This window comes from Carcharhinus amblyrhynchos, chromosome 12, assembly GCF_965287045.1.
Source record: "Carcharhinus amblyrhynchos chromosome 12, sCarAmb.v2.hapA, whole genome shotgun sequence".
Taxonomy (NCBI): domain Eukaryota; kingdom Metazoa; phylum Chordata; class Chondrichthyes; order Carcharhiniformes; family Carcharhinidae; genus Carcharhinus; species Carcharhinus amblyrhynchos.
In genome coordinates, this window is record NC_137335.1 from 66287244 (window position 1) to 66312186 (window position 24943).

General features: G+C 43.3%; 1 long non-coding RNA gene across 3 annotated transcripts in view; it reads right to left on the minus strand.

Moving 5' to 3' along the window:
- The window catches only part of LOC145351058 (uncharacterized), a 150138-nt gene that overhangs the window by 1044 nt on the left and 124151 nt on the right, over nucleotides 1–24943 (minus strand). For 2 of the 3 annotated variants that reach the window (XR_013888308.1, XR_013888309.1), the window contains exon 6: nucleotides 12417–13250. The exons of the other annotated variant lie outside the window; for it this stretch is intronic. This is a non-coding gene — a long non-coding RNA (uncharacterized LOC145351058). Of the gene's footprint in view, nucleotides 1–12416; nucleotides 13251–24943 lie in introns of those variants that run through there. 3 annotated transcript variants of the gene reach the window in all.

A 24943-nucleotide genomic window follows, 5' to 3' on the forward strand; every position in this document is an offset into this window, starting at 1 on the left:
GTATAGTTAAATTAATAAATTCTAAAAATGCAACAGCAGCACACAAAATAGTTTTCTATCTGCCTCTGGGGGAAGATTTTAATGTCACTTATGTAATTCTGATAGACATTTGGAATGACCTTGGGGGAAATGATTAGAAAGGATCAGCATTCTCCCTTGACCCCACTTAAATTAGTTCTTAAAGTGACTTCACCTTTGGGATAATAATTCTGCTGTAATTTTGTAGCAGCAGACTGATGGAGGAGATTTTACACCCCAAATTCAAATGAGAATGCACTCTTGCATTTTTTACATAACAATTTTTAAAACAATAAATTCCCAGATAAAATATCGATAACTTCATGTTTCAAATCTATCTGCTTTTATTTTATTTAAAATGTAATCTTAGAATCATAGAATAGTATAACACAAATCTGAAACAGTTCTGTTGAAGATCAATCAAGTTAGTCCCACTCCCCTACACTTAGCCTTTATACTAGTGGCATGGTGGCACAGTGGTTATAACTGCGACCTCACAGTGCCAGGGACTTGGGTTCAATTCCTGGCCTGGGTCACTGTCTGTGTAGAAGTTGCACATTCTCCCCGTGTCTGTGTGGGTTTCTCCGGTTTCCTGCCAGTGTCTGAAAGATGTGCTGGTTAGGTGCTTTGACCTGAACAGGTGTGGACTGTGGTGGCTAGGGGAATTTCACAGAAACTTCATTGCAGTGATAATGTAAGTCTTACTTGTAACTAATAACTAAACTTTATAAGTATTTACTTATTAATAATTCTTTAAACAACAAGGGTAATTTGGGAAATTATTCAGGCTGAAAGTCAGGCAACAGGTGACTTACATTAAAGATAGCTAAGGTTAGATACACTAATTTCAAAATCTGCTCATATGGCTGGAGTACCACCGCACTAAACGCTTCCATTTTGGCCATTGCAGTTGGTTTACCTACCAGTGGATGGCGCCAACATAAAGCAATGAATCTAAAATCCGGCAAAAAAGGGTTTATCGTCCAAAAATATCAGGGAGTCTCGGGTATTGATCATCTAACATCTGTTCTGAATTCCCACACCTCTGAAGCAGAAATAGTCTTGTTTCCTTTGTCCTTCCAAATGTTTCACCTCTTCTGAAGGTGATGGCTTGTACTGGTTATCATTAGAACTCACGCAAAAAGCCAATCTTCACCTGGCAAGCTAAACATTTTGATGGTGGAGGGATATCATTGCAGAGTCCAATCACGTATGAATCCAATGTCTATAAACTTTTCCGTTGGGCCAGCACACAGCAATTATCATCATGAACAAAATACATGCATTTGTCATGACCCCAGGATCTATCAAAAATGCTTTACAGTAAGAAGTCTCACAACACCAGGTTAAAGTCCAACAGGTTTATTTGGTAGCACAAGCCGTAAGCTTTCAGAGCGCTGCCCGTTCATCAGGCAAGAGGGAGTTCTGTTCACAAACTGGACATAAAAAGACACAAACTCAATTTACAAAATAATGGTTGGAATGCGAGTCTTTACAGGTAATCAAGTCTTAAAGGTACAGACAATGTGAATGGAGAGAGGGTTAAGCACAGGTTAAAGAAATGTGTATTGTCTCCAGCCAGGACAGTTACTGAGATTTTGCAGGCCCAGTAAAGTTGTGAGGGTTACAGATAGTGTAACATGAACCCAAGATCCCAGTTGAGGCCATCCTCATGTGTGCGGAATTTGGCTATCAGTTTCTGCTCAGCGATTCTGCATTGTCGTGTGTCGTGAAGGCCGCCTTGGAGAACGCTTACCCGAAGATCAGAGGCCAAATGCCCATGACTGCTGAAGTGTTCCCCAACAGGAAGAGAACAGTCTTGCCTAGTGATTGTCAAGCCGTGTTCATTCATCCATTGTCGTAGCATCTGCATGGTCTCCCCAGGGTACCATGCCATGGGACATCCTTTCCTACAGCATATTAGGTTGGCTGAGTTCCAAGTGCATGTACTGTGTACCTGGTGGATGGTTTCTCACGTAAGATGATGGCATCCATGTCGATGATCTGGCAGAGATGATCTTGCAGAGGTTGCTGTGGCAGGGTTGTGTGGTGTTGTGGTCACTGTTGTCCTGAAGGCAGGGTAGTTTGCTGCAGACAATAGTCTGATGGAGGTTGTGCAGTTGTTTGAAGGCAAGAAATGGGGGTGTGGGGATTCATCGATGACATGTTGAAGGCTCCGGAGATGTCATAGCTTCTCCGCTCTGGGGAAGTACTGGACGACGAACGGTACTCAGTCCGCCATGTCCCATGTTTGTCTTCTGAGGAGGTTGGTGCAGTTTGTTGCTGTGACGCATCGGAACTGTCGATCAGTGAGTCAACCGCCATATCCTGTTCTTATGAGGGCATCTTTCAGCATCTGGAGATGTCTGTTACAATCCTCCTCATCTGACCAAATCCTATGTAAAGTGCTTTACAGCCAATAGAACTCTGACAGTGCAGAAGGCACATTGAGTCAGCGCCGGCTCTCCAAAAGATCACCATATCCAGGTGCAATCCCCACACATTTACCATTACTAATTCACCTAACCTACACATCTTTGGACACAAAGGCGTAATTTAACACGGTCAATCCATCTAACCACATCCTTGGACCGTGGGAGGAATGAGGTAGAGATGCTGGTGTTGGACTGGAGTAAACACGGTAAGAAGTCTCACAACACCAGGTTAAAGTCCAACCAGTTTATCTGAAAGTAATCCCACAAGCTTTCGGAAACGCTGTTCCTTTGTCAGGAGTGTGGAAGGTTACACACAGTTTGCAGAATACTGATTAGAATGCAAGTCTTTACAGCTAACCGGCCATTCAAGTCTTAAAGATGCCGACAATGTGAGTGGAGATAGCATTAGCAGGGGTTAAAGAGATGTGTATTGTCTCCAGACAGGACAGTAAGTGAGATTTTACAAGTACAGGCAAGTCATGGGGGTTACAGATAGTGCGACATGAACCCAAGATCCCGGTTGAGGCCATCCTCATGTGTGCGGAACTTGGCTATCAGTTTCTGCTCAGCAACTCTGCGCTGTCGTGTGTCGTGAAGGCTGCCTTGGAGAACGCTTACCCGAAGATCAGAGACCGAATGCCCGTGACCGCTGAAGTGTTCACCAACAGGAAGGGAGCAGTCTTGTCTGGTAATTGTGAAGCGATGTTCATTCATCTGTTGTCGTAGCATCTGCATGGTCTCCCCAATGTACCAAGCTTCGGGACATCCTTTCCTGCAGCGTATTAGGTAGACAACGTTGGCCAAGTTGCAAGATGATCCGGCATGTCTTGCAGAGGTTGCTATGGCAGGGTTGTGTGGTGTCGTGGTCGCTGTTCTCCTGAAGGCTAAGTAGTTTGCTGCGAACAACTGTCTGTTTGAGGTTGTGCGGTTGTTTGAAGGCAAGAAGTGGAGGTGTGGGGATGGCCCTGGTGAGATGTTCGTCTTCATCAATGATGTGTTGAAGACTCCGGAGAAGATGTCGTAGCTTCTCTGCTCCGGGGAAGTACTGGACGACGAAAGGTACTCTGTCCGCCGTATCCCATGTTTGTCTTCTGAGGAAGTCGGTGCAGTTTTTTGCTGTGGCGTGTTGGAACTGTCGATCGATGAGTTGAGCACCATATCTTGTTCTCATGAGAGCATCTTTCAGCGTCTGGCGGTGTCAGTCACGATCCTCCTCATCTGAGCAGATTCTGTGTATACAGAGGGCTTGTCTGTAGGGAATGGCTTCTTTATCATGTTTAGGGTGGAAGCTGGAGAAGTGGAGCATCGTGAGGTTATCTGTGGGCTTGAGGTACAGTGAGGTGCTGAGGTGACCGTCCTTGATGGAGATGTGTCGCACTATCTGTAAACCCCCATGACTTGCCTGGGCTTGTAAAATCTCACTTACTGTCCTGTCTGGAGACAATACGTCTCTTTAACCGCTGCTAATGTTATCTCCACTCACATTGTCGGCATCTTTAAGACTTGAACAGCAGGTTAGCTGTAAAGACTTGTATTCTAATCAGTATTCTGTAAAACTGTGTGCGACTTTTTATGCCCTTCTCTGATCAGAACCTTCCACACATCTGACGAAGGAACAGTGTTTCTGAAAGCTTGTGGGATTACTATCAAATAAATTGGTTGGACTTTAATCTGGTGTTGTGAGACTTCTTACTGGGGGAGGAAACCAGAGCACTCCGAGGAAACCCATACAGACATGGGGAGCAAGTGCAAACTCTACACAGCCAGTGACCCAAGGCCAGAATTGAACCCGGGTCCCTGGCACTGTGAGGCAGTAGTGCTAACCACTGTGCCACATCAATGTACTTATCATTGCCTGCTCTGCCTCTAAAGGAAAATATGGCTCATAATCAACAGCACAGAATTGAAAACCCTGACTATTCTATTTTACATGTACCTCAGGAGGCTGCCAGAGGATGCATATTGAAAATGAAAATTTCCCAACACAACTGGGTAGCCAGCCTGTCAATCGCGTCAAAATGAAGCTTCGGTGTTGACAGTTTCTGGGTCTTTCACTGATGACATCATGTGCACTTTTGGTTCAGGTAAATGAAGGTTGGGAGGGGAAGAAACTGAGTCCAGCAAGGGTGGGAAATGATGGCAATGACAACTAGAAGCTGCAGATGGAGATCAGATGTCAGGGGTGCAGGGAGGGGGTGTCAGATGAGCTGTATATCTGTTTATTCACTCATCATCCTGACTTGGAAATATATCGCTGTTACTTCACTCATGCTAGGTCGAAATACATAGAAACATGCATAGAAAATAGAAGCAGGAATATGCCATTTGGCCCTTCAAGCATGCTCCACCATTCATTATAATTACAATTAATCATTAAATTCAATATCCTGATTCCCCCTTCCCCCCATACCCCTTGATCCCTTTAGACCCAAGAGCTGTATCTACTATATCGATTACATTCTGTGATAGTGACATCCATATATTCATTACTCTCTGGGTGAAGAAATGTCTCCTTACCTCAGCCCTAAAAGGACTACCCCTTATCCTCAAACTATGACCCCTAGCTTTAAGCTCCCCTACCATTGGGAATATTTTTTCTGAATCTACCTGTCTAACCCTATTAGAGTTATATAAGTTTTAATGAGATACCCTCTCACTCTTCTGAACTCCAGTGAATATAACCCTAACTAACTTAGTCTGTCCTCATGTGACAGACCTGCCAACCCAGGAATCAGCTTGTAAACCTGCGCTGCACTCCCTCTATAGCAAAAACATCCTTCCTCAGATACAGACACCAAAACTGCACATAATACTCCAGGTGTGACCACACCAATGCCCTACATAATTGCAGCAAAACATCCCTATCCCTGAACTCAAATCCTCTCACCGTGAAGGCCAACATACCACTTGCCTTCTTTACTGCTTGCTGAACCTATACGCTTACTTTCAGCGACTTTTGCATGAGGACACCTAAGGTCTCACTGAGCATCCACCTCTCAATTTACACCCATTTAAATAATAATGTGCCATCGAAGTGGATAATCTCACATTAATTCACATAATACTGTATCTGCCATGCATATGCCTACACACTCATCCTGTCCAAATCACGCTGAAACGTCTCTGCATCCTCCTCACAGCTCAGCCTCCCACCCAACATTACATCACCTGCAAATTTGGAGGCAATACCTTTAGTTCCCTCATCCAAATCATGAATATATCTGAACATCTGGGGTCCTAGCATAGATCCCTGTGGCACCCCACTAGTCATTGCCCGCCAATTGGAAAAAGACCCATTTATTTCAACTCTTTGCTTCCTGTCTTCTAACCAGCTTTCTATCCATCTCAAGACACTACTGGCTATACCTTGTGCTTTAACTTTATATTGTAATCTGCCATGTAAGACCTTGTTGAAAGCCTTCAGAAAGTCTAAATAAACCATATCCACTGGTTCTCCCTAGTCAACTTTACTAATTACATCCTCAAAGAATTCCAGTAAATTTCTCAAGCATGATTTCCCTTTCGTAAATCCAAGCTGACTTTGTCTGATAATATGCTATGAAATCCTTGATAATGGACTCAAGTAGCTTCTCCACTACCGACATTGGGCTCACTGGTCTATAGTTCCCTGTTTTCTCTCTATCTCCCTTTTTGAATACTAGGCTTTCGTTAGCTACCCTCCAATCTGTAGGAACCATTCCAGAGTCCAAAGAATTTTGGAAAATGTCTATCAATGGATCTATTATTTCTAGGGCCACTTCCTTAAATACTCTGGGATGAAGATTGTCAGGCCCCGGAGATTTTTTCACCTTCAATCCCATTAATTTCCCCAAAACCATTTCTCTACTAATACTGATTTCTTTCAACTCCTCACTAAAACTTGTGTTCCTCTGAACTTCTGGTACATTATTTATGCCTTCCTTTGTGAAGACAGAAGCAAAGTGCGAATTTTGTTCCTCAACCACTTTTTGTTCCCCATTATGAAATCTCCCCTTTCGGTAAGGCGCCTATGTTTGTTTTTGTCAATCTTTTTCTTTTTACATACCTGTGGAAACTTCTATAGTCAGTTTTTACATTCCTTGCTAGCTTATTTTCATGCTCTATTTTCCTCTTATTAATCAATCCCTTGGTCACCCTTTGCTGATCCTCAGGTCTATTGTTTTTGCTTGCCAATTTGTATGCTTATTCTTTTAATACAATATTATCTCTAATTTCCCTTGTATGCCATGGTTTGGCCTTCCCCTTTCCACTCTTGCACTGAATAAGAATAAACAGCTCAGCCCACCTTCTCAAGGGCAACTCAGGATGGACAATAAATGCTGGCATAGCCAACGATGCCCACATTCCATAAATGAACAAATAAATAAAATTCCTGCCTGTGCTAATGTTTCATTTAATTTAATGGAATTAAATTTCAACCCTTTATACTGTCAGGGATAATAAATATCTCCATAATAATATTATAACACATGATAGGAGCCATAGAATCCATCCCTACAGAGCAGAAAGAAGCCATCTGGCTTACTGGGTCTGTAACTACTCTCCAAAAGAGCATCCCACCTAGGCCCTCTTGTCTGCCTTATCCCTGTACCCTCATGCATTTACCATGGGCAATCCACCTAACCTGCACATTTTTGGATTGTGGGAGGAAATCACAGCACCCAGAGCAGACATTGGGAGAATGTGCAAACTCCACACAGGCAGTCACCAACGGGTGGAATCAAACCCGGGTCCCTGACACTGTGAGGCAGCAATGCTAACCATTGTGCCACCATGTCACCTTATATATTGATTATTTTATACAGATAATAAATTGCTAATTAAGAAAGTTACCAAAAAACCGTTGCACAAAGTTAAATAACATGAAAAGAAAACTATATTTATTGAGGAATTATTTAGAATTGACACTACAGTGACCAGAAAGCTGTCTAGGTCTATGCATAAGTATAGTATGAGGGTGCCTGGGCAGGGCAAGGGTTAATGTGAGATTGGGGAAACAGCACCACCCACATTTTGATGTGGAAAGTCATATGATGGCAGACTGTGTGTAGAATCTGGAAGGAGCCAGCATGGAGGTAGCACCTGTGCAGCACTGTATATGCATACAGTTGATGGGTTTCCAATTACAGTTTATGTTCAACCATACAAGCCTTCAGATTTCCCTGTGAGACAGCAAACAACATTACAATTTGGAGGACAAGAACAGGCTCACTCGCTGTGCTCCTTATGGTCAAATAGACTCATCATCTGGCTTCCTGCATGAAAATTAGCCACCTGGGTATGGTATTGGGTGGCAGCCAGCACCAACTGAACCAGCAAGGAGTGAGGAGAGAAACAAAGAAAAGGGCCCAAATGTGTTTTCATAAATCTGTGAGGATAAGGAAGTATAAAATTAATAAATTCTTGCAGAAAAATAATCAGTCAAAAAATATTTTTCTCACTGTCATCTGGTTATATCCCACATGATAATCCCAGGAATATTAAGTTGATCTGTGTCTGTTCTCACTTCCCTGTTTATAAATTGTCACAGCTAGAAAACCCCATGACAACTACCATATGGCAACAGTGAGCTGAAATACATTTGTTTTGACAGAACTAATGAGCGCCTAATTCCGAATAAACTTACCTCTGTGATTAGCCACCAAATAAAATGTTATTGATTCATATGTTCAATTTGTAGGTAAATAGCTGTTATTAAATATATATAATGATATAAAATGTGTAAAATTAACTGTAATCCCATTGCAGACTTTGTCACGATAAACCTTCGTTGATGATATTATCTAGGAGTGTCTTACAGCCAAATCTGACAGCAACAATACATTTGACTTGATTTATTATTATCACATGTATAGGGATAAAGTGAAAAATATTGTTTATTGCACATTATATAGACAAAACATATCATTCACATAATACATAGGGGAGAAGGAAAGGAGAGGGTACAGAATATTGTGTTGCAGTAACAGAAAGGGTGAAGAGAAAGATCAGCTTAATATATGATGGAAACATTCAAAAGTCTGATAGCAGGGAAGAAGCTGTTCTTGGGGCAGCTGGCATGCGATCTCAGATTTTTGTATCTTTTTCCCAATAGAAGAAGGTGGATGAGAGCATGTCCAGAGTGTGTGAGGTGCTTGATTACACTGGCTGCTTTTCCAAGGCAGCGGAAAGTGTAGATGGTGTCAATGGATGGGAAGCTGGTTTGAATGGTAGACTGGGCTACATTCACAAATATATAAAGCTTCCCCAATGGCTTAATGGGGACTGTACTGAGTGATACAGACCACAAGCTCCCAAATTGAATCCCAAACACATGCTCCAGAATTCCTACTTCTATAAAATAATGTCCACTGAAAAATGCAAGTGTGGAATAGGTTTGAGCTGTGATATGTTCTACGGCTGAATAGTCTGCCCAAATCCATTTTCTGGACTTGTCCTATGAAAAATAACTCATCAGGTAAGGAATTGAAGGGCTGTTGCCAATATGGAGCCACTAGTTAGCATCTCCCAAAAGAGAGGGATAAGATCCATTTAACAGTATGACCTATTTCATTCAGTTGCCAGTATCATTCTGAGTATTGTAAACAGATTGATAAAATTATAAATACATAAAACATGAATTTTTCTTAATATATTCATTGCACTGATGCTTTGCATTCCATTTAAGCTATAACCTAGATGCATAACAGAGCTCCTGTCATGTAGTTCAGAAATTAATGTGTTAAATATATCACAAACCACAGTCTCAGGGGTAATCTGTTCATGGTGGTTCAGTGGAAATGTTTAGGGATTAAAGCATCTGGCACCTTTCCTTAGATTCCGATTCCCTTTTAAACTCGATATAGATGCATGTGTAGATTGTAATTATGATTGCTTTGAGTGATATAAGCCAAAAGGATGGTTTCTATTTGTGAAGGACTGTCACAAAACTTAAAATCCTGACATACTAATGTGTCGCTTGACCTCAGAGCTGCTTGTTTTGCTTCAGGGATACTGCTGGGAAGTCAAGAAAATCATAGGGATCAACCAAATATATCAATTTAAAATCGTGCTCCAACAAAGAGTGAACTGTGCCTTTGTGTGATCTTTAAGCAAGCATCAATTCAGAGCTGCGTGCTTGTTAGGTTTTATCTAAGCAGGGTCCCTCCTCATACTCAGCGTCATTTCATGGTAAGGCAGTTTCTGGTGAGCTGGAGCTCTCAGTAAACGCAGATCCTTTCAATCATTTCTCCTAATTTTAGAATAACCGACTATTTAAAAAGACTTTTATTCTGTGGTTTTGTGAACATCTTGGGCTTTTGTGGAATAAATTTTTCAATCAAAGGTTCAGCGATAAGTTCAATAAAAGGTTTGAACTAAAGATTTGAAAGTGCAGCAATACATCAAGCCAGGTCAATTCAGGGTCAGATGCTGCCAGAATTGGGAGTGGAATCTTGAAGAAGAGCCATAAGGAGGATGGAAAGGAGAAAATTAAGGTAGGGATATCATCCTGACTTAAAATGGACATGACTCACACATGTGGGTGTTGAGATTAGATTTTCTGGCAAGCAGGGGCCATGAATTGTGTGAATTTTAATTTTACTGATTCTCTGCTGGACTCATTAAGCATGTCAGTTTCCTGTGGGTTTTTTTAGGTCAGTATTATCTGTAGCTGACTTCAAGGCAATGAACTGTGGTTCTCCTTCCCAGGTAGTACATACTGACACTCAGCACATCCACATCAAATGGGGCAAAAGGCCATGAATATTCTGGGCTTTCAGAAAGTAGCTTAGGGAACTTGCTCCCTTGTGATCAGCACAGTGGCTAGCACTGCTGCTCCACAGTGCCAGGGAGCTGGCTTCAATTCCTGGTTTGGGTCACTTTCTGTGCAGAGTCTGCATGTTCTCCCCATATCTGCGCAGGTTTACTCTGGATATTCTGGTTTCCTCCCACAGAAAGGCATACTGTTTAGTTGCATTGGCCATGCTAAATTCTCCCTTGGTGTACCCAAACAGGAGCCTGAGTATGGCGACTAGGGGATTTTCACAGTAACTTCATTGCAGTGTTAAGATAAGCCGACTTGTGATTCTAACAAATAAACTTTCAAATTATTACATGGCAGTCTTATCACCAGAGGACTACCGAAGTTCAGGAAGACAACCACTTGCATCATTTCAGTTTGCAAGGATAGCAATAACTGCAGCACTCCACGCAGGAGAATATAATTTTTACAATGCCCAACTACTGGAGTTTTTTTGCTTGCTGCAACCAAGGTTGTTAAAAATGTGTCTCATATTCAGTGTTTCTCCATCCCTGAGGTTTTTGGAGGCTGAAGAAGATGAATGTGCCGAGGAAACTTGCCTGCATTAGTAATGGTCTTTCCAGGTGGGATCTTTATTCTTTCATAAGCATGGAAAAGGGAGCAGGCAGTTGCTTAGAACCTCTCCTCAGATTAGCACGCTGTTTACTCAATGTGAGACCAACTTGCACTGAGTTTAAAAGTTTGCACCAAGAGGCAGAACAGGCAATCATCTATTCTATGCAAGTGGACATTTCAATCCAAGCTTGTTAGGACATAGAAAGGGCCGGTTTTGTATTTTGTTTCTCCTTCAGAACCACAACAGAGAAAAGGAGGCAGTGACACAGTGAGCTAGAATGATGGGGAGCAGCAAGAGGCAGCACTCAAGAGGGAACATTGAAAGAAGGTCCTCATTCACAAGCAATCAGTTGGTTTCAGTGAGAAGATATATCTTTCATATTTTCATATACATCTTCATAACTGCAGCATGCGACGGTGCAGAGAGACCTCGGGGTCCTTGTGCATGAGTCGCAAAAACCCAGCCTGCAGGTGCAGCAGGTGGTCAGGAAGGCGAATGGGATGCTGGCCTTCATAGCGAGGGGGATTGAATATAAAAGTAGGGAGGTCTAGCTGCAACTGTACAGGGCACTGGTGAGGCCGCAGCTGGAGTAGTGTGTGCAGTTTTGGTCGCTGTACTTACGCAAGGATATTTTAGCCTTGGAGGGAGTGCAGAGGAGGTTTACTAGGCTGATACCGGAGTTGAGGGGGTTGAACTATGAGGAGAGGCTGAATAAACTAGGCTTGTACTCGTTAGAGTTTAGAAGAATGAGGGGAGATCTCATTAAGACATATAAGATGATGAATGGGATGGATAGGATAGAGGTGGAGAGACTCTTCCCGCTCAGAAAGGACAGTAGGACTAGAGGGCACAGCCTCAAGATAAAGGGAGGGCGGTTTAGAACGGAGTTGAGGAGGAACTTCTTCACTCAAAGGGTGGTGAATCTCTGGAATTCTCTGCCCGTTGAAGTGGTGGAGGCTGCCTCGCTAAATATATTTAAGACGCGGGTTGATGGGTTTTTGATAAGAGAGGGGATTAAGGGTTATGGGGAGAGGGCGGGAATGTGGAACTGAGGCACGACAGATCAGCCATGATCTTATTGAATGGCGAGGCAAGCTCGAAGGGCTAGATGGCCTACTCCTGCTCCTATTTTTTATGTTCTTATATTTCTGTACTCTTCACAAGGGCACTAGGAGAGTTGGGAATTTAGGAGCATGGGGATGGTATTCCTGCTAACAGTTCCCTCAGGCTCATGACAACAGGGGGACCATTTAAGGAAGAGTCCATAATCTGATGCCAGTGAAGAAAGGGCAAGAAATGCAGTGAAACATCTCCATTCAACGATAATGATGGTTAATGATGGAGCTTGCTCCATCCAGCAGTGAGGAGCAGCATTTGTCAGAGTAGAAGCAGACACTGGGTAGTGTTGAAGGGGTGAGGACAGAGAAGCAAGATGGTTCCAGAGTCTGCACCAACACAGGCTTCACCAAAAAACTCTACCAACTGCCAACACTCACTTCCCATTCTCTGGAGTTTCATCAACATGAAATAGACAGACAGAAGTCAGCCTCAGTGCAATAATTTTCTCAGTACTTTTATTGTTTATTATTTACATCATAATCACTCCCTGGCCTCCTCCTGACCATCTGCTGAAGCTTCTCCTCACTTCTCTGTCCAAAGTCAGAGTAGTTTGCTTCCATCCCGAATCCTTCAGCTGCCTTTTGTTTGTTCTGATGTGGAGATGCCAGCGTTGGACGGGAAGACTCGCACTTTAATCAGTATTCTGTAAACCGTGTGCCTTTATATACCCTGTTTGTGATCAGAACTCTCTGTTCACCTGACGAAGGAACAGCGTTCCGAAAGCTAGTGCCGTTTACTACCAAATAAACCTGTTGGACTTTAACCTGGTGTTGTGAGACTTCTTATTTTGTTTGTCCACCAGGGCTTCTTCAACCAATCTGATGCCCAACTGATAGCACCAGTTTCATGTCGATCTCATGACTCCAATCACTCTCTGCTCATCAATACAAGTCTTTCAGCACCAGCAATGGGCAATTTGGTGAAGTTGCATATAAATCTGTTTCCTAAATTTCTTGACCAATACATCCATTCACCCACCTGGATCCCCACTGTGTTCACAACAGCTGTACTCTGATGTGTTCCAGACACTGCATATTCCCCACGCCTTACGATTGAAAATTTAAAACTGCAGCTCTGAAGACTGTTAATGAGTTTCTCAACTGGCTCAACAACTAATGAATTGGAGGTGAGTGGCTGCTGTCCACCCACCCTCTCCCTGCACCTTTGAAAATTGTGTCAAGTTCTGTAGGCACCAGCATCCCGTGATACAATCCATAATCACTATTTTCAATGCACACCCACAGCCATCCTTGAGAATCCGGCCCCAAGAGTTTCAATGATCAGCTGCAGCTGTAAAGTTGTGTGTCCTTCTTCTGTAGTACTGAAATACATGATAAACATTCAGGGAGCTGTAAAGCAGTTTGAATACTATGCATGTTGCAAAAGCCAATGTACATGTGTACCAAAGTGCAACATAACTACTTAATGTGATATGCTTGGGTTATGACTATGATAGCAAGATACAGCTAGTGCATTGTCTCATCTTGGCTAATTTATTTAAATCTAAATGCTTCCCAATTTGACACTGGCACCTCTGGGGGCCAAAAATTGCACTGACAGACTTGGAATACTTTATAGCCCAGAGAAGAGGGTGCCCTGCATTGCCAAACAGAGCAACCCTAGTCCCCCATTTCTTCCATTTGGAAAGATTCTCACCGCTCTTCCCCCTCACCTGCCAACCCTCTCCTAGGAACATTAATGTTTGCCCATTGTGGGGCTTTCGCATTCCTACGACACAAATAAATCAGAGTCCTTTTAAACACAACAAAACTATATTTTAAAAAATCTTGTTAAGTTTTCTACAGTAAACTTTCTCTGACATATATATAGGGAGGTAAGAAGTCTCACAACACCAGGTTAAAGTCCAACAAGTTTATTTGGTAGCAAATGCCACTAGCTTTCGGAGCGCTGCTCCTTCATCAGGTGAGTGGGAAAACTCCCACTCACTTGACAAAGCAGCAGCATTCCGAAAGCTAGTGCCATTTGCTACCAAATAAACCTGTTGGACTTTAACCTAGTATTGTGAGACTTCTTACTGCGTTTATCCCAGTCCAACACCAGTATCTCCACATCATATATATAGTGGCACAGTGGTTAGCCTCACAGCAATGCATGGGGTTGTGGGAATAGTTAGGGGGTAGGCCTGGGTAAGCTGCAGTGTTGGACAGCTGGTGCAGACTCAATTGGCCAAATGGCCTCCTTCTGCACTGTAGGGATTCTATGAAAGGAGCCCAATGCATAATGTTGATGGCTATGGTCACCTTTAAGGCCACAGGCACTCCAACTTTTGCCTTGCTCCAAGGTTAGAGTGGTGGCAAATTTCAGCCCTTAGTGCTACAGAATATGATTGAAGGAGGTGGTCAATGTCTGTGGAACCATATTTCTGCATTCTCTGCATGAATCAGTACCTTCAAGAAAGGAGAGGAGAGAATGGGAGAACAGAAAACACAGAGAAACACATATCACTCAAATCTCCTACAGTACAGTCTCAGCCCAACTTCCACATCAAGCAGTGAGTTTTTTTAGGCGTAGTTGTTTGTCAGTTGTCTGTCACATGAGGAGAGGCTATTGTTGGTTGAGATTATATGCATTGGAGTTTAGAAGAGTGAGAGGGGATCTCATAGAAAATGTTAACATTCTTTAGACAGGGTAGATTCAGAAACAATGTTCCCCGTAGGAGGGGTGTCCAGAACTAGGGGGTCAAAGTTTGAGGATAAGGCGTAAACCTTTTAGAACTGAGGTGAGGAGAAATGTCTTCACCCAGAGAGTGGTGAATGTGTGAAATTCACTACCACATGAAATAGTTGAGGCCAAAACATTGTGCGATTTCAACAAAAAATCAGATATAGCTCTTGGGGCTAAAGCAATCAAGGGAAATGAGGGGAAGGCAGGGTCGGGATATTGATTTTGATGATCAGCCATGATCAAAATGAATGGTGGAGCAGACTCAAAGGGCCGAATGACCGAGCCCTGCTTCTATTTTCTATGTTTCTATTTGCAGCTGCAGAGCCATCAGGCATCTGTGAGGACACAAAGTTAGAACTACAGGCTTTATATAGAGAGCTTGCCCCGTGGCCTTGCCCTCCCAAATGAAGTGGAGATGCCGGCGTTGGACTGGGGTAAACACAATTTACAAAGTGACTCCCAAATGAAATCAGCACCCATCATGAAGCAGACTAATAATTGATACTGGAATAGAATTAGGGAGTTTTTGGATGCAATTGTTACTGAGCTCAAAGTGCTCTGGCAGCAATACCATAGGAAGTTTGAGAGACAGCTGTCAGATGTATTTTCACAGCTTGAATGAAAGACACGGGGTCGCGGGCGAATTTCCCAGCCCATTGTGCTGCTCTAGCAGCGCAGTGGGCCAAGCGACATAAGCGGGGGTCACATAGTGAACTTCCCGCTGGGCGCCACGGCCTTCACGTGTCTCAGCCGCCGGATTTCTGAGGTTGTCAGTAGAATTAAAATATTAAAATTCTAATTTAAATCCTATCAGTGGGCCCAGGACTGAAGTCTCTGGGTCTGCTAGCCTTTTCCCCCCCTCTCTCCAGGGGGATTTCAGTCCAGCAGGGTTTACAACAGTCCCCCACTAATAGAGAGCTGGTAGTTCGACTCTGCTGTAATGAAAGGAGGCCACGGCGTCCCCACAGGTGACTAGGGTTAAGGGGGTGCCTCCCTGAGCATTGCCAGCTTGGCAGTGCCAGCCTAGCCCAAGGGACAAAGTGACAATACCTTGGGGGTACCTTGGCACCACACAATACAAAATGGGCGGGGACTCTGTGGTGAACAGGGAGATCTGTGAGGCTGGCAGGCCCTGCTGTCACGCTGCACTTTTGATCAGTGACAGAGCGAGGGAAGGCCTGATTGGGATTGTGTGGGGGTGATTTGGGGGTGAGGGTTTGGGGCTAGTGAGGACACTTCAAGGAAGCCAGTGATTGGGGAATGGGGGCTCAAAGGCCAGCAATTCGGGGTTGTGAGGCTGGCCAGCAATTGAACTGGCCAGTGATCGGGAGGCTGGCAGTATGGGGCTGCTGCGCATGTGCCAACCTTTGCTATGACCAATCGGCACATGCACAGTGGCCTGCTCAGCTGTCGGCTCTCCATCAGGAACAAGCCCTCACCCCCACTGATTTTTAACAAAATTCACATTCGGGCACTCTAACGCACAGAGTGTGGGGGATTTATTTTGAAAATCCCGCTAAAAAAACCAGCAGGATTTACAGGTTAGTACATGATTTAGCACTTAAAATTTTTTAGGGAGAATTCCACCCAGGTTTGCCCACTAAAAGCAGTCCCATCCAGCAATTTCAGCAATTCTCCATGAGAACTCATCTAATACTTTCTCGGGGTAGTAGAGAAAGTGTAGAAATTAACGACAACACAGTAGAGACAAAATAAGTGAAATCTTCTATTTCTTTGTTACAGCTCTCTCGCTCTACCTCATATCATGAAGATCAGTGTTCAGAATTTAACAATACAGCAATCCCAAACCAAAGAATTCTCTGCAAAAATTAGACTCTGTGGTCTGGATTTTATCCAAGTCAGAAAGAGCGGGGTGTGGAATTCTTGCCCTCATTTCTAACAGAAGGATTTTTTGCTGGCAAGTGAAAGGGAAAGAAATCACACAGGTTGGAAAAATTTGATCTTAGTCCTGAGTTCAACAGACCCCAATTTGGCTGGTCCAAAGCTCTTATTCCATATTGTGTGAATGTATGAAGATGGACCAGGTGTAAGCACTCTTGAAGTGTGGATAAGGTCTGTTTAGATATCATGATCTGATTTTTAAAAAATCCTCTGTTCTTTAAAAACTTGAAAAAAAACAAGCTTAAGCAGTTCATGCAAATCAAGATGGTTATGATTGCCAGGGCATCTGGTCTAGGCTTGAAAACACATTGCTATTAGTATGTGCAATTTCAAAGAGTTCTTTGCTGACATTTCCCAATGGTCATTATAAGAACATAAGAACATAAGAAATAGGAGCAGGAGTAGGCCATCTGGCCCTTCGAGCCTGCCCCGCCATTCAATAAGATCATGGCTGATCTGTCGTGGCTCAGTTCCACTTTCCCGCCCTCTCCCCATAACCCTTAATCCCCTCTCTTATCAAAAACCCATCAACCCGCTTCTTAAAAATATTTAGCGAGGCAGCCTCCACCACTTCAACGGGCAGAGAATTCCAGAGATTCACCACCCTTTGAGTGAAGAAGTTCCTCCTCAACTCCGTTCTGAACCGCCCCCCCTTTATCTTGAGGCTGTGCCCCCTAGTCCTACTGTCTTTTTTGAGCGGGAAGAGTCTTTCCACCTCTATCCTATCCATCCCATTCATCATCTTATACGTCTCAATGAGATCTCCCCTCATTCTTCTAAACTCTAACGAGTACAAGCCTAGTTTATTCAGCCTCTCCTCATAGCTCAACCCCCTCAACTCCGGTATCAGCCTAGTAAACCTCCTCTGCACTCCCTCCAAGGCCAAAATATCCTTGCGCAGGTGCGGCGCCCAAAACTGCACACAGTACTCCAGCTGCGGCCTCACCAATGCCCTATACAGCTGCAGCAAGACCTCCCTACTTTTATATTCAATCCCCCTCGCTATGAAGGCCAGCATCCCATTCGCCTTCCTGACCACCTGCTGCACCTGCAGGCTGGGTTTTTGCGACTCATGCACAAGGACCCCGAGGTCCCTCTGCACCGTCGCCTGCTGCAGTTTTTCGCCCCGTAAGTAATAGTCCTTCCTACCATTCTTCCTACCAAAGTGGACCACCTCACACTTGCCAACATTAAATTCCATTTGCCATTTCCTGGCCCATTCGCCCAGCCTATCTAGATCCTTCTGCAGACTCTCCACACCCTCCGCACAATTTGCCTTTCCCCCAATCTTGGTGTCATCAGCAAATTTCGACACCCTACACTCGGTTCCCTCCTCCAGATCATCTATATTTCATTATTAATGCATGGCTGAGCTTCAAACACCACAATTACCTTAGCAGAATGTCCTGAGTTCACTTGTCTCTTTAAAAATGCTATTAAACGATTAGCTATATATGATATAGGGTCTGATTGAAAGTGTATTTGTTTTTATAAGGGATTGAACACTGAAGGATGTTTAAAAGCTTTGAATCGATTTCATTTAGAGAAGTTTTTTCTATCAAGTGTGTATGAGTGAGAACTGTATTCGACTCTTAGAAATTACTTTTCCTCATTTCCACCTAATGTCTGAGGTATGTCCATGGTGGATACTGGGTGAGTGGCCAATGAGGTGGCATGAAGAGTAGGAAGAGACATGAGAGCATCAGTGGCAAGGAGAGGCTATGGGGGAGTAAATAAGGGCATGAGTTGACATGGAGGGTCATGCAGAACGGTTGGAGGGAATGTGCAGGCATGGAGTGGTCATGCTGGAGTAGGTGGATGGGTAAGGTCGTGTGAGGGGTGATGGATAGAGAGCCTAACAGCTTCTAAGATAATTGAATCAGGTCCCAGAGAACTGAGGTGGGCTTTCTAACCCCCTGTCTTGGCACTTGCCCACCCACATGACCGCCTCGGATCTGCTTTTGGGTCAGTGGACTCGCCTGAGTCTGGCCCTCACCTCTCCAAAGTCAAAATGGGGTGTAACAGGACCCTTTAAACAAAGGCAGGTAAGCTAAGTCAGGAAATGTTCTGACTTGAGCTATCGACCTTTGTGGTGAAAATCTGGCCCAGTGTTTAAAGAAACCACCAGAATTATCAAATGATAGATTATAAACTGTACCCAAACCACTGAAGTGTTTAAAAGAAAAAAATAATGTAATATATGGGGTATTTCAAACAAACTTTCATGTATACCATCATAAAATTGTGTTCCAATTTTCTTCCCTTTGCCCTACTGAAGGCACAGACTTCTTGTATTCACTTTCAGAGTTATTGGCAGCCATTTGGTACCCTGATAAATAGCCATTCTTCAGTTGTGAGCCTGCTTAACTGTGGAGCCATGACAACTGAGGCTGAATTTACCCTTGCATCCAATTTCACAGATTTTCCAACTGGGTCACTGCGGAGTGAAAAGGAATGCTGACTGATCTTTCCGTGCCTTAGTCCAGGGGCACTCAATGTAGCACTTCAACTGATGCTGTACTTTAGACAACTAACTCAGCAAAAATCAGAAATTACTAAACATGGGAGAGAGAGTCAGGCCATCTCATTCACTCCTCAGAAAAGAGTATGTGCTGAATGAATCTGCTAAACCTGAATAAACAAGAAAGTCTTGAATTTAGTGGCTTTAATCTAGTAAAAATGTCCCAACGAGCTTCAAAGGAGTTGCATCAGACATAATTTGACGCCAAATCACAAAGAGATATTAGGAAAGATGATCAAAAACTTGATAAGTTTTAAGAAGCAAATTAAAGGAATTGAGGTGGTGAGATTTTAAAGAGCAAGTTCTAGAGCTTTGGACCTACTGGGGCTATTCATAAGGTCAGGAAGGAGATTCAAAAAAGTTCTCAAAGAGTTGTAGCCTGGGGGAGGTCACAGTGTTAGGGAAAGGTTTGGGCACAAGGATGGGAATTTTAAAATGGAGGTGTTGCCAGATCCAGAACCAATGTACATCAGCAAGCATAGGGATGATGGATCAAACAGGACTTGACACAAGTCAGGTTAGGGGTAGTATAGGTTTGGGTGACTTCAAGTTTACAGAGATTGCAAGGAGGGATCAGGCCAGGAAATCCTTGTAATAATCAGAGGCAACAAAAACATGGATGGGTTAGGAGGCATAGTGGTTAGCACTGCTGTCTCACAGCACCAGGGGCTTAGGTTCAATTCCAGCTTTGGGTCATTGTCTGAGTGGAGTTTGCATGTTCTTCCCATGTCAGCATGGGTTTTCTCCAGGTACTCAGGTTTCCTCCCAGAGATATGCAGGTTAATTGGATTGGCCACGATAGTTTGCTCTTTAGTGTCCAAAGATGTTGAGGTGAGATGGATTGGCCATGGTAAATGTATGGGGTTACGGGAAGAGGGTGGGGCAGAGGGCATCTTAGTGATGGAGAATATATGGGGCCAGAAGCTTAGTTCAGCCCCTTCATAGGTCTGTACAGCATCCATTTGGATGAGTAATGGGAGGAATGTGCTACCAGGGAATTTTTCGTCCACAATGACTCAGTCTACCCAGACTAAAGTGAGTAAGTTGAAAGAAGGGTGACAAAGAACATGGAGAAAAAAAATACACAGCATATGCTTGGGACAAATGGGGTCAAAGGTTAGCTGTTAGTTTTTAAAGCTGGAATCTTGTCCTTGGGACACAATTTGAATCTCACAATTTGAATCTTTACCTCAGTAAAGTAATTCTGAAGTCACATAATCTTGTAATACTCAGTACCAGAGCGAAGCATGTACACCAAATTAAATTGAAATGAGTACATGCAGCAATTTCTCAGGATGGGATCTGCAACCTCATTTATTCTACAAACCTAACATCTTAATATAGTTAAGCAAGTAAATTTGTCCAAAGTTTCTATTTTTGATGCCAAAGTAGTTTAATTCTGGGTAAAAGGAACTGGACTTGGCAATGTACTCAATATATTGGATTATGTCCATTCTGAAATAAGCACCAAATCTCGGTAGAATTGGTTGGTCAGAGAAGAAACGCTTGCCTCTCAAAGTGGGGCATGAATAACGTGAGAAGAACTTGTTCCCGAAATTCCACCATTTACACAGAACTCCATTTTACTTAAACTAGTCTTCAAAGTGGTTGAGACTGCATAGCTCCATCTGTAGAGGATCAAACTTTTAATCTGAGTGTCCAGGATTCAAGTCCCTGTCTGGACACCACTTTTGCCTCAAGGTGTTCATTGCCCATGAAATGACAAAAGGAAAAAAACAACCCTATCCGCTGCATGTTCTAAAGAGAGAGGAATGGTATCCCTGTGTGTAGGTCAATAACCAAGGGTCGTGGATTCAAAGTCACTGATAAATTATATAGATAGGAACAGGAGCTGAGACATCATTTTGAAGAAGAGGGGATCAGGATATTGAATTTGATGATCAAAATGAACGGTGGAGCAAGTTGGAAGGGCCGAATGGCCTAATCCTCCTTCTATTCTCTATGTTTCTATGAACTGAAAGATTATGAATTTGGATTTATTAGTAACTGTCTCATATTAACGAAACCTAGTTCCCATCTCCATCATAGATGGAAATCTCCTCTGAATGCCTGCCCAATCAAAGCCTTGCATAATCCTAAAACCTTCTAGCAAGCCTTCGTAATTTGAAGAATTGATGTTAGGAAGCACAGAGGTTTAAAAATAACGGAGTTTTATTTAAAAGGTGGTGTTCACGGCATGGTTGCTTCGTCACTCTGATAGTTTCCCGCACTAGCGACCTATGACATCACTTGCGGTGGTGAATACATGAACATATTAAGACACACTGTTTAGTGCATCTACCAGGAAACAATATTGATACATAACAAAGCCATTCCTCAATCTCCTCATTTCCAGACTAAAATAACCCCAATTTTAACTTGGGCAGAAATCAAGTTTGAGGGTGCCAAAGCCCATGGCACCCCAGCAGTGTAAACCTTGGGAGGTCTTGACTCAATGTGGTCATTTAAATTTCCTGGCACTGACACATGTTTGAAGCAGACAAAAATGATTTCAACGTTGCTGGCACGAGTGAAAATTTGGATCACTGAGTGAGGGGAACCATCCACAGCAGGGTAAGGAACTGGGGTAAGGTGGGATTTCTGGGGCAGTCGTGGTCGCTGGAGGGGAAACCTAGTCAGAGGTGGCCCAAGATTTCTTTATTGCACCAGAGGACAGCTTAATCCAGGGACATCTCAAAAATGTTTGCTACCTGTTTTTGCTGGAGGCTTGGAAATGATGAATGATATTCACATTTCAAAGGTAAATTGGTGTCAGTTATGAAGCCCAGGAATAATCCATGCTCCCAGTTGTTGGGGGTAGTGGGAGGGAGGGTGGGTGCAAGATTTCTGTGGATGTTCCACCTATCCTCCATTAAAACCCCTTGCCCACACCGCTCCTGCGAAATAAGTGGGGTAAAGCTTTGAATTGTAAAGTACACTGTGTGGAGTTTGCACATTCTCCCTATACCTGCGTGGACTTCCTCCGGGTGCTCCGGTTTCCTCACACAGTCAAAAGACATGCAGGTTAGGTGGATTGGCTATGCTAAATTCTCCCTCAATGTACCTGAACAGGCACTGGAGCGTGGTGACTGGGGGATTTTCAAAGTAACTTCATTGCAGTCTTAATGTAAGCTGACTTGTGACAATAATAAATAAATACAATTGCTTCTAAATCATTTATGTTGCAGAAAGTTGAAGATTTTCAATACTCCTGAGCTCATCTCTGAAGATTGTCGAACAAAGAGATTCCGGGTCTCGTCCCATGGAATAAATGCTGTATTTTGTTTATCAGGAGTCAACTAGTGCCAGGGACAGGGCATCCACTGCCCAAAGAACACGTGTCTACTCTTCTAGTCTGAGTCTCACTGATGACCTTTCGCCTACCAGCATTGTTTTGTCACTTGAGCCATGAAAAAAAGAGATGTCAGTTCAAATCAACTTCCACAGACAAACAAAAGATGGTGTGGCTGGATGCTGTCAGGAATGAGTCGCCATTTTATCACTACTGACCTTTGACAGTGAGCAACAGTGGACTTCAGCAAATAACCCAAGTTACCAGTTCTCAGTTTCAGGGACAACATGTTTTTTTTGTCTCAGAATAGTAACACTCTGTACTCTGCAATCTCCTGTGCTGACTGTATTGATTTGTCTTATCTATGGGTCACCTTCAAACACCAGGACAATTCCCCTCAGTTTCCAATTACTGTGCGTTGTATTTATGCCTGCACTTCCATTACTGGAAAACAGGCTGAATTGGCAAACAGATTGAATTCTGATCCATATTTCACACATTTTCCCTAGTTATTTTCTCAATGACAGTGAGACAAAAGATAATTGTCAGCCTGAAAAAAACATTATGAAATCCCCACAGCGGGTGATGCCAAATTTTTTTTGTATTTTTGTGGTATTTCAAAGAAAATTTTGAAACAAAAATATCAATGTGACAGATTGAGTATGTAATTAGATGTTTTGTATTTAAATTTAACCTACTGTACCCGTTGGTTGTCATAGAAACTAACTAAATAACATACCCTATAATGATTACCACAGAGGGACGTTGGTTAACTATCAGACCTTGTGCGTTTCTTTGTGACTTTTTTTGTAAACATCAAGGTGATAATTGTCAAAACACTTTTTCGCTCACCTTACGTCAGCATCAGGTTGGGTTTACAATGTACCTCCTCTAGGTAATTGGCAATATTCCATTTCTGAGGTCAAATTGCAGTGGGGTTGGTGCGGAAATTGTTTTTTCAAAGTTTATTTATTACTGTCACAAGTAGGCTTACACTAACACTGCAATGAAGTTACTATGAAAATTCCCCCAACACCTGTTCAGGTACACTAAGGGAGAATTTAGCATGGCCAACGCAGCTAACCAACACGTATTTCGGAACTGTGGGAGGAAACCGGAGCATTCGGAGGAAACCCAGCAGACACGAGGAGAACACGCAGACTCTGCACAGACAGTGACCCAAGCTGGGAATCGAATCTGGGTCACTGGTGCTGTGAGGCAGCGGTGCTAACCACGGTGCTACTACGCTGTCCCTGTGCACTAGCCAAGGCCTGGTGGTATTTGGACATTCTGGCTGTTGTTTGAAATGACAGCCTGACAGCCTCCAGACTCTCAGTGGCTCTGGGAAGACATTTCAGGCAGCAACATTCTGCCCATGCTGAGCAATCCCAAGGACATTTGCATTAGGCACAGCTGGTATTACATATTTGTCACTTGTTCCCCTGCCTAAAGCTCTGGCAACAGGGACATACTGAGCAATCGGTAACGGTGTTGAAAAGTCAGCATCTCATCCAATGCATCTTTCACTGAGCTGTACCCCCAAGGACTTTTCTGCTGATAGTGTTTCTCTGGAAGAAAATCGCTAATGGGTCTATGCTCCAAGTCTCAAAATATATATCATCCCATAATCTGTGTTGGTAAATTAGGGGAAGTTTTAACACCCCCACCCCAAAAAAAAAGCACATGTCAATTGAAGTGAAAGTGAATCCTCATCATAAACTGAAACCTAGCCCCAACCCAGACACACCCTGTTTTTGGGGAGACAGGACAGGAAGTTGGGCAACAACAGACTCCCAAGACGCAGGTTGACAATTTAGAAATTATAATGAGTCTTCATGCCTCATATTTATCAAATTTAACTCTGGCCAGCTCGATTTCTGGGACCTTCGGAGAACAGTCAGCCAGAAGGAGGTTGGGCTGATATATCCAGGAGGTAAGTACCTTTCAACTTAACAAGTGGATTCAGCTTGCTTGACCAAGCTGCGTACGATTAGATACACCCCTGTCTCTTCAAATAGTCCCACCAAGGCCTCCAATTTCTCCCAAAACATCCCTGAGGCCTCTGAGCACTACCCCCCCCGCCCCCCCACACACAATCTCACAATCACCCTCAGCCTCCGATCCCTCTAATTTCCTATTTTCCTACCCCAGGTCTAGACGTCTCCACACAATGTGGCAACAGACTCCAACTCTACAAATGGAATTGGACATTCCTCATTTAGAGTCAGGGCTCAGACTTACCTGGACCTGCGGCTTCTCCTCCAGTGCTCCCTGCCTGACTAGGGCACTTTGCAGAATTAAAAACACTGACCTCAGGACTTCAACCAGGATCCCCTTGCATCCTACACTTGGAAGGCAAAAAGTTAAAAATTCCCTATTTGTCTTAATTTGTCTCTCATGTGGTCCATCATACTTATTCGTTATCTAAGCCAAATTAATATACTTTTTAAACATGGTGTTGCAAATCCACAAACATTCCTGCAGAGTACATCCATAACTTTGCCTATAGTCTGCCAAAATATTCCAGACCTAGGCTATGACTCAGATACACAGGGAGCTCAGTGGAATTTAGTGCTGATGTATCAAGGTAACGTGTATACCTTAGTAACAATTA